The 10352-nt window shown below is 40.5% G+C and overlaps 1 protein-coding gene across 1 annotated transcript in view; it reads right to left on the reverse strand.

Moving 5' to 3' along the window:
• The window catches only part of LOC138966833 (beta-1,3-galactosyltransferase 5-like), a 52306-nt gene extending 44858 nt beyond the window's left edge, over window positions 1-7448 (reverse strand). Inside the window, exon 1 of the mRNA XM_070339188.1 lies at window positions 7132-7448. The gene's annotated coding sequence lies outside the window, so the exon portion shown is untranslated. The remainder of the gene's footprint in view (window positions 1-7131) is intronic.
• Window positions 7449-10352: the final 2904 nt, after the last annotated feature.

The raw sequence follows: 10352 nt of genomic DNA on the forward strand, positions 1-10352 counted from the left end.
CCCTAAGTATTGAAGTGCGATGTGTGGTGACCGGAGAAACGTTATCACGAGTTTTGTGTGTTGCACGAGAAAACCCTAGTTTGACATGAGTTGTGTTGAAATGTAGCTGGTCGACCGAGCAAGTGGTCTATAGCGGGTGTCAGGTTTGTCGGGGACAAACACTCTTTCAAGAGACGGGTCTCTTAAGGTAAATGATTTTTGTTGTATATTCTTGAAGCTTGAATACATAGCTGGAATGTAAATGTTAGTTTTCAAAGTGTACTAAATTCTAGTGTGAAGTTTTGAGAGAATTCTTGTTGTGATTGTGTTATGGTTTTCGTTGGTAAATTCTTGAACATAATTGCTGTTACGCATTTATGTTATGTTTAAGACAGTGATACTATGTGTGGTAGTGTCAGTGATGGATTAAGTGATTCATGGATGAAGTATAGTTGGATTTTGTCTGTGGACAGAATGTGAATGTAGAATGAACGAGAGAGATGTTACATGACTTTAGTTTAGGAAGAGGAGATGGTTTAAGAGAATGTGTATTAAGACTTGGGTTAATTCTTTAGGAGTTTCCATGACGGGAGTTCATGATGACGTGAACGAGGGACGGTCCTCACACGGAAGAGGCGTAACGATGGTGAAGAGAGAGACCACATCGGCGCAGATGGCTGGACGGAGGAGTCTCCATCATCACCGGTCGTAGAGACGACGGTTCGTTTCGTTAACGGCGAAAGGGTTTCTCGGGGAGAAACGTGAAAGGTGAAAGTGTTTCTCATGGAGAAATGTGAAGGGTGCATGTGGCATCTAGAAATGAGTTTCTGGGAATTCATCGTCTGCGTGGAATCAGCGGCACAAGGTGGTGTAAATGGCGACATGCAGTGAGCCGTGATACGAACTCGTGAGTGTCTGTCAGCACTTTATCTTGTGCGATTATCTATCTTTGAGAAAGTATCTTTATACTATGTATTTACATGCATTGAGTGAATGCTATATGTGTGTGTGTACTGTGTGTTCGAGAAGTTGATTCGTATTGATGTATTTGAAGTGAAGAATATTTGATATGTTTTGGTGAGGAAATAATAAGTCTGCATCCTCCCAAAGTTCTGTGTTTGGAGTGTTTGGGTGTGAAGATTGAAGTCAGTATAATAAGATAGGGCAGAACACGTTTACAGAAAAGAAATCCTTTATTCACACTACAATCCATTTCATGACATACAGTACAAAATGTTCGATAAACAGCAAATCTATCACTATTTTGTATATGATAATCCCACTCTTGCCATCTGCAATCGACCTACCTTTCCCTAAAAACACGCAAAAACTCTTTTTTCATTAACAACGCCCTGATTCAACCACACAAAACCAAAACCGTACTCATACAATTTACAACGGACACTTGAGGCCCAGTTCTTTTTACCACTCTCATCCATTTTATACAACATATCATATGATTTACGAGGAAGTCTGTGCGCCTCCATCTTTAACAATTTCATCCAGTAGCTAACGCATCTTAAAATAGAATTCAAATATATCGGATATCTGTTTGTCTCGCCATATACCAGGTCATTAGGTGTTCGCATACGAACTCCTAAGAACTTCTTCAATGCAAATAAATGGACTTTTTCACACTGCAGAGCAGCTTTATCCAATCCCCATACTATTGGTTGTATTTGGGAATCAAACAACTTCAAAAAAACATTCAAACTATTATTATTAAGCACAGATAATCTTTGTATACTACACATCAGAGCATTTTTGGCCCGGCTTGAGAGATCGCTACAGGCAGCAGTGAAACTGAGTCGAGTTGAAAACAATATTCCTAAATACTTATACACGTTTACAACAGATAAAATATCAACCCCATATGTCCATCTTTTCTAGCGCGTTCAATACGATACAGCCTCACCTTCTTGCTGAAAAGCTACTGAAGATGAAAATTAGCGTTCCAACTGTATTGTGGGTCACAGACTATCTGACCAACCGACCCCAGTTTGTTAGGGCTGGTATAGTACCATCTAATGGCCCGAACACAAACACTGGTGCTCCGCAGACCGTGCTATCTAGTGTACTGAATACCAACACAGGAGCTCCGCAGGGAACAGTATTGTCACCTTTTCTGTTCTCCCTGTATACTGCTGACTGCAGGAGTTCTCACGGGTCGTGCTTCATCGACAAATTTGCTGACGATACTGGACTTACAGGACAGATTACTGACGACAATGACACACACTACAGACAAGAAGTTAGCAGCTTTGTGGACTGGTGCGACGAGAATTACCTGGACTTGAACACAGGAAAAACTAAAGAAATGATCTTTGACACTAGAAGAAAAAAGGTAGCACACAAGCCTATCGTGATAGCTGGTGTTGAAGTCGAACAGGTTGAAAGCTATCGCTACCTAGGTGTAGTGATCGACAACAAGCTGTCTTGGCATGCCAACACTAACCAAATCTTGAAGAAAGCGCACACGCGCATGTACTGTCTAAGGAAGCTTAGATCGTTCTCTGTTCGTAATGACATCCTGCAGATGTTCTATCTGTCCACTGTTGGTAGCGTGTTGACATATGCATGTGTGTGCTGGGGGGGTAACCTTAGTAAACAGGATAGTGACAGGCTAGAAAAGCTAGTCAAGAAGGCTGGATCTGTTGTAGGCAGGAAACAAGAGACCATTGAATCAGTTTGCCAGAGACGACTGACTGACCGACTGACCTCAATTTTGGCTGACGAGACACACCCACTGAAACCTGAATTTGACTCTCGACGCATTGACAGGAGTGGTAGACTGAGGGCTATGGTTGCTAGAACGTCACGTTTCCGCAATTCTTTTGTTCCCAGAGCTATCCATGCTTTCAACCAATCACATGTTAGAGGCCTCTATCATGTTTCTCTGTCATAATTATTACTGTACTCTGTTGCTGGGTTATCTGTAATGTATGTATTTTTAGTAACTGTATTATCGTAGTTCAAATGGGCGGTGTTCTAGTCGACATGTGGTGCTTTGTATACCTTGTGTGTGCGTGGATGTGGAGGTGGACTCTCGGACGTCTTTTTGTTATTGGAATTATGGTTTTTGTTAAATTGTATTGCTGTTGCTGTTGTTGTTGTGTAAGTGAGTTGTGTGTTGGCAGACTTGACTTGACGGATGACTGTTTGCGTTAGTGAGACTGTGATCATACTCATAATAATCATATTCACTTATTTTCTTATGATGTTTTTGTTTTTTATTATGCATTCTTATTCTTTTGATTGGAAAAGAGTATTGTTACAATGTAGTTTCCATATGGATTAATAAATTTGAGTTGAGTTGAGTTGAGTTGAGTTTCCCTTGCACTCAAATATCCACCTTTCCTAAACACAATAATGTTACTTTTACTCATGTTTACCTTTAAATAAAGAGAGGACACTGCCCTGCGTAAATTATCTAACTGAGTCTGTAGACCCACAACAGTCTCTGATAACAACAATAAATCATCAGCAAGCAAAAGAATAAACAATTCCAAATAATCATCAGTAAATGTGGCACCATGTCTTCCATTCTCAATTATTTCAAGTGCTAACTCATTAATAAAGAGGGAAAATAAAACTGGGCTACATACATCGCCCTGTTTAACACCAAATGTACAATTAATATAATCTGTAAACTTTGCTCCACATCTCACTTTTATTTTTACATTATCATACATACTCTTCACACACGTAAAGAGTTTCCCTTTTATACCAATGGCAAACAAACACGAAGCAGAGGATACAGATGTCAAACAAGATTACAAAGTACGACATTACCATAAGATTATATGCCCCCCCCAAAAAAATGAAAACTTGCATGACATTAAATATCACGGGAAAAAAGATCGAGCAAATAGGCGTAAAAAAAAAGAAATAATCTACACACAAAACGCGCGCGCGCACACACACACACACACACACACACACACACACCACACACCACCACCACCACCACCAACGTATTTGCATCACAGCTCAGGATGGTGTGAGTTACAACAGACTTTACAGGAGGATTAGAAATTCGCCGTGTGCAGGATGAGACATGCCGATGAGAAATTCTATCCCTTTTTATTTTCCGGACAGAAAACGTTTTCAACCCATGCCAACATACAATACTGAACGATTGTGACGGAATTTTTGTCAATGGAAACAGCAACAACATCCCCCCCCAAAAAAAACAACAACAAAAAACACACACTTAAAACAAGCGCTTACTTGTTAGAACTAAGTATTTGGAACACATTCTCAGTTGTGGCTCAAAACTATTACACGAGTTCAGACTCCAAAAGCTAAAGAGTTGCGACAAGAGTTGCTATTGACATTGATTCTGTTAAATAGCGTTCAATTCTTCCCCACCAAAATCAAGTGAAGCATAGCATATTTGGCAAGATCAAAACACACCAAGGATGTCGTTTGGCGTCGCAACGTCTGTAAAACGCCAACACTCCTGTTTAACCGCTGAAAAAGTGACAGCAAGGACAGTCTTAAACGTCAAAAAATGGCCGAATATGTTTTGGCCATTTTGAAAAATTTACCGGAGAAATTGATCCAAGCAACATTTCTGTGTACCATATTAGTCCCATGACTTACATAGTATTAAATAGATGGAAAAAGTGTGTCTTAATTAAAGGAACACCAAATACCAGACCTATAGTGTTACAAAAAAACGTGCAACAGAAAGCACAGCATGTACGTATAACAGGAAAAGGAAGCTTTGAATCGATCTGTTAGCGTTTGTTTTGTGCTTTCCTTCTCAGGTTGCTGGTACAGAGCTTGCGGGGATATCGACCGAGTACTCAGTACCAAAGAAAGATGACGTCATTTTTCTCATCTCAGACTGTCGGTGTGTCCCCCACTGCACCCAGCCCCCCCCCCCCCCCCCCCTGCCCCCTCCTGCCCGGACGACGAACCGGTATCAGCAAACGGAATGTTATGCGACACCGTAAGTCTTAGACGAGAAAAATGACGTCTCCTTTGTCTCCGTTCTCTATTGAGTATCTGGTCGTTTTATCCGCAACCTCTGTAATAAATACCGGTAGACGAAGATAAGTAGATGCACTTTTTTTTTTTAGTTCGCTAAGGTCTCCTCGAGAAAGCTGAAACTACTGCGCCCATAATATGTCTGTGCTATGTGTGCTGAGCTGTGTTGTGTGAAGTCAACGAGCACGAATCACACCCAATGGAAATTCGCTGCGCAGCTAAATTTCCCCTGTGTTCCCTGCCAACGCGCGATTTAGAGCCATTTTGAAAAAAATATTAAAAATCAACAACACAAGATAACCTTACATACCTTATGTTTTTGCAAAGTTTGAAACTTACTCTTTTAGAAAATATATGAAACATTTGAAAGTACATACCTTTTGTTGTCTTCATATCCACGCAAAATATCCAATTTGAAGCAAAACAAAAAAACTTTCTACGTCATGGGTTCATCATACACAATGTCATGATCGACACTTGCATTGCCCGAATCATCACCCAAATGATCGTCCATTGGCACAAAATCGTCACCAGAATCTAAAATATCATCTCCACTATCATCATCACTGAGGTCAAGATCAGAACCGTACTGAATAACACGTTCTAGCACTCTTTTCAAGTTACTACGTCTCAGCAGAACGATCCGCCATCTTGGAAAAGTCAAAACACGTGGGTCGCACACCGTCAACAAATTTTTTATTAATCCCAACAATTTAAGGGAAGGAACTGTTTACAGTGAATGGTACCACTGTAGACAGATAGAAGTTCATTGCAGGGGTTGTTTCCCTTGGTCAGCAGGACCGTTTACACCGTTAAAAATTCATGATATCCGTCGGAACTCAAGTGCCGGCACGCAGCAACCTTGACACTGTCATCTATATTATTACGATGGGATGTCAGTAGTTCAATTTCTAGTTGTATATGCTGATGGTTTTTTTTTCTCGTAGTATGCTCCGGTGGGCGAAAACCATATCACAATTTGGAGCATTTATTCTTTCTTATTTGCTTGAAAAAGCCGGTAACGGAGATGACGGTAAATGAACCCCCAAGACTATTTTTTGTCTTTGTTGCTTCCCTGCTAGATTCAGACTCACCGCAGCAGTACACAACGCCCTGTATCTAAACTAAACTGTTTTGAAGGTTGTTTTAGCGGTGTTCGTGTATAAAAAGTTCATCAAAATGGGATACCAAGATATTCCGGAAAGAAGTTACTGCTTTTGCGCCTATTTTCCGGGACATTTTCTTTTAGCTATGGCGATAACTCACACACATGACTGCAGGAACAGAACTGATGGTCGTGTCATTTAAAATGAGAGTGCATGTGATTAGAAAAAGGTTGCTTATATTTTTAAAATAGATGTATATTCTTGAAAAGTACGCCCGGACATTAAAGAAGATGACGTTTTTCGTAGTATTTATTGCTCTCAGACCTACCAAGGGTGAAAAGTGATGAAGTTAAACCTACTGCTCAATTACCTAGAACTTTCGTAATAAAAGGGGGTAACTCATATCATAATAACCATGTTAGCAGGAATTTGATTTATTGTGACACTCTGAGAGGGTAGCACATGTCCTCAAATGCTTTTCAGGTCATAACAACATAAATTAAAACGCCCTCAAGCTTTCAATTAAGGATTTAGCCAGGGCGGTAAATCATGTCCTCCAGAAGTGTTTTTTTTTAGTTTTTCTTTTCTTTTTTTCTTTCATACGCGGCACTTTAATATAGAATTCAGAAAACACCTGTCAGATGGTTTTTGGATCAAATTCCTTTGGGCTCTGGGGGAAGCCGGACCCTGACTGCTAGTAACGACTAAAGGTAAACAAACAAAGAGAGAGAGAGAGAGAGAGAGAGAGAGAGAGAGAGAGAGAGAGAGAGAGAGAGAGAGAGAGAGAGAGAGAGAGAGAGAGAGAGAGAGAGAGTGAGTGAGGGAGTGAGACAGACAGACAAAGAGAGTGAGACAGACAGACAGAGACAGAGAGAGACAGACAGACAAACAAAAAACAAAACAAAAGAGAGAGAGAGAGAGAGAAAGAGAGAGAGACAGACAGACAGACAGACAGACAGACAGTAAAAAACAAACGAAAAAGAAACTTAAAAAACCAATGTCTTTTTCACATTCTGAAAGGCAAACGCAGAAACAGAAAACCAAATCCTACCTGCACAAACACACGGCATTGCACGAGGAAACTACTGTGCATGCATACCCAGACCCAGAGACTGCTATCCCATCCAGCGAAGCTACCCAGTGAGGTAAATGTCTCATTCCCTCACAGTGACTTGCAAAGGTGCACCGTATTTACAAGGTACGCGGCAATCTTCCCTTGGCGCAACGACCGTCGTCCTTTTTCAATCTCTCCGTGCAAAACTCCGCCTACTTTTGAGTGTGTGTGTTCAAGCACCACGCGCGCATGTGTGTGCGATGGGGGTGAAAACTATGACACGAACGTGAACCTGGTTGTTTGACGTCGCCGGAATGTGTACCAACCGTGTATGTGTAAGCTTTCTAAGTCAGTTTAAAATGCACTTTAACACAAGTGTAGCATTAGGTAGTACCGTAAATTACCTTGTATGCGCCCACTATCGAGTAAACGCCCACCCCCTACTTTAGGCCCAAAGCTGTCAATAGGGCATACTACCTAGCAAACGCCCACCCCCTACTTCTTGATTAATGATGTCACGAACATTATCTTTGTAACATTGTTTTTTAGTATTTGTAAACTTCCGCATGCGGTACAGAGTATTCGTCTGAGTGTATAGCTCTTTCTCACTAGCGAGGCCGGAGGTATGCACGAGTTTCGTCCCTTTGGTTCGGTAAGTTCCGGTTAAGATAGAGGCGGCAGTCGAGCGCATGAACGTGAAAGAATTAAAAGATTTTCTTCGGAAACATGGCCAACTTGTCAGTGGAAAAAAAGAAGAATTAGTGCGCAGAGCAAGAGGCACGTTTCAGCTGCGAAAAGATGGCAAGGATGCTATCGATAATGCTGTGGAAACAAATGATTCAAGTTAGCATTTGACAGACCACTTCGACTGTCAGTGTCACGAACTTGTAGCCTATGTGTTAAATGTTATCAATAATTATTGAGCACACGCGGAATTTGTGCGTGAATCAGTGAGTCCTTTTGATGCTTGGTAGTCATGCATTTATTGTTGTTAACTGGATGTGCGTGTTGTCTAAGGCTAATGTCAGACGGAGCTCGCAAAACACGAAACAAAAGCCGAACAAAAGCAAAACAACACACAAAAGCACCATGTTTTGCTTTTGTTCGGCTTTTGTTTCGTGTTTTGCGAGCTCCATCTGACATTAGCCTAAGAGCAGTTTCACATTACCAGTTCATGGCTCTTTTATGTTACTTCAGTTGTTTTACTTTACATTGTTTACCAACTTTGTTAAACTGCTATTGTTTGTATATGTTTTAGATAAATAAAACCCAAACTGTATCAACTGCGTCTGTTGAAGTGTGTGTGATTATCTGTAAAACAAGTCATTCATCAAGCTTCAGATTCATCATGTCTTTATTCTTTGAATACATATATAATTATATAATACACTGCATTGTCGTTCCTCGGCAAATATTTCAGCCAACTTTGAATAAAAAAACAAAATGTAATCACACACAGGTAATAAATATTTTTCCCTTAAAAACATAAAAAGCATAGATACACACCACACAAACCCTATTTATAATTTCATGTACATAATCCCACGTTACAAAATAGTGCACTCCTTACAACACACGCTCACACCTGGTTGGTTTGCGTTCAACTTCTCAGACATATTCAGGCAAGAAAATTCTCCGTATTTTCCGTATTTTTGAAAAAAATAAACCGTATTTTTTTTATTTTCCGTATTTTTCCTTTTTTTTTATTTTTTTTAAATTTTTTCCTTTTTTTTAAATTTTTTTTTAATTTTTCCTAGTCATAGTTATAGTAAAATAGTTTTGGGGCCATGTTTGAATCCAATTTTAAGGCTCAGATAGCCCCAGATTGCACCAAATTGCACCCTTGAAAAAAAAAATTTCCGGGGGGGCATGCCCCCGGACCTCCCTAGAAGTCTTGGCGCTTTGCGCCTGCGAAACTTGGCGCTACGCGCCTGCGAAACTTGGCGCTACGCGCCTTCGAATTTTGTTTTCAGTATTTTTTTTTCTTCAGTTTTCATGCCTGATATTTTAACTGGATACAAAAATTTGGAGCACAAACCAGCATCAGTTTTCATGCATACTGGTTTTATAATTTCTGTCTTCCATGCTTTGGGAATGTAAGCATCAATGAGTGACATACACAGAGTCAATGACTGAGATTTATAGTGACACTAGAGACTACAGTCATACTGAGACACGGCAGTCCTTCTTACAGCTCATGTGCCTGTTACTGTTTCACACAGACAAGAGCAAAATGCACTAATGATTGAAGGAAGTATGTTGTACAACAACATTCTTTTACACTTTTATGTACATGAACAAATAATACCCATCTGATTAACTAGACGAGAAAGTCACTCTGTCAAGTTGCACAAAATCTTGTCATTTTCTAAAAGAAAGAGTAACACGTAGGCGCTGCTCCCAAGCTCTTTTCAGTTGCTTGTTTGTTGGAAGTTTATGTAGCCTGACAACTCTTCCTTCAATAATTTTTCCACGATAGTTATGGCAAATGACACAGTACTGCTTTCCACCACCACACACTCTGAGCGAGCTTTCTTTCAGTGCAGACGCCATGATGTAGAAGATACCGGAACTAACCCAGCGTTTCTCCTTCGTTGAAGAGCATGGAAAGATAACTCGTACTTGACTAGAAGTGAGAAAGAGCTATAATGCCAAGATGCTGCAATAAAAGCATACCGTTGATTTATACTATTATATACTGCAGTGCAGCTGAGTAATAAAAGAGAGTTGAATTTTTCAAAGCTCTTCTGAAGTTGCTCGATGATCGAGATTGTCCCCCGAATTGGATGGCTAGAATCAGTGCAACTGCAGACCTGGAATAATCTTTTCCAGCATTATCTTTTGAAGTTATAAACTTGGCAACATACAATAAACCAACAAGATGTCCTTCGGGGTTTACTTGCAGAATTCCTTGTGCGCGCGCGCGCGCGCGCGTGTGTGTGTGTGTGTGTGTGTGTGTGTGTGTGTGTGTGTGTGTGTGTGTGTGTGAGAGAGAGAGAGAGAGAGAGAGAAAGAGAGAGTGAGAGAGAGAGAGAGAGAGAGAAAGAGAGAGAGAGAGAGAGAGAGAGAGAGAGAGAGAAAGAGAGAGTGAGAGAGAGAGAGAGAGATTGATTGATTGGCGGATTAAATGATTGATTAATATTTCAGACGTAAGAATATAGGTGTGTGCAAAGTGGTACAAGCTGTCTCAGTCTGACACATGACACTGACGCATCACA

The sequence above is a fragment of the Littorina saxatilis genome, linkage group LG5 (assembly GCF_037325665.1).
Source record: "Littorina saxatilis isolate snail1 linkage group LG5, US_GU_Lsax_2.0, whole genome shotgun sequence".
In the NCBI taxonomy this organism is placed as follows: Eukaryota; Metazoa; Mollusca; class Gastropoda; order Littorinimorpha; family Littorinidae; genus Littorina; species Littorina saxatilis.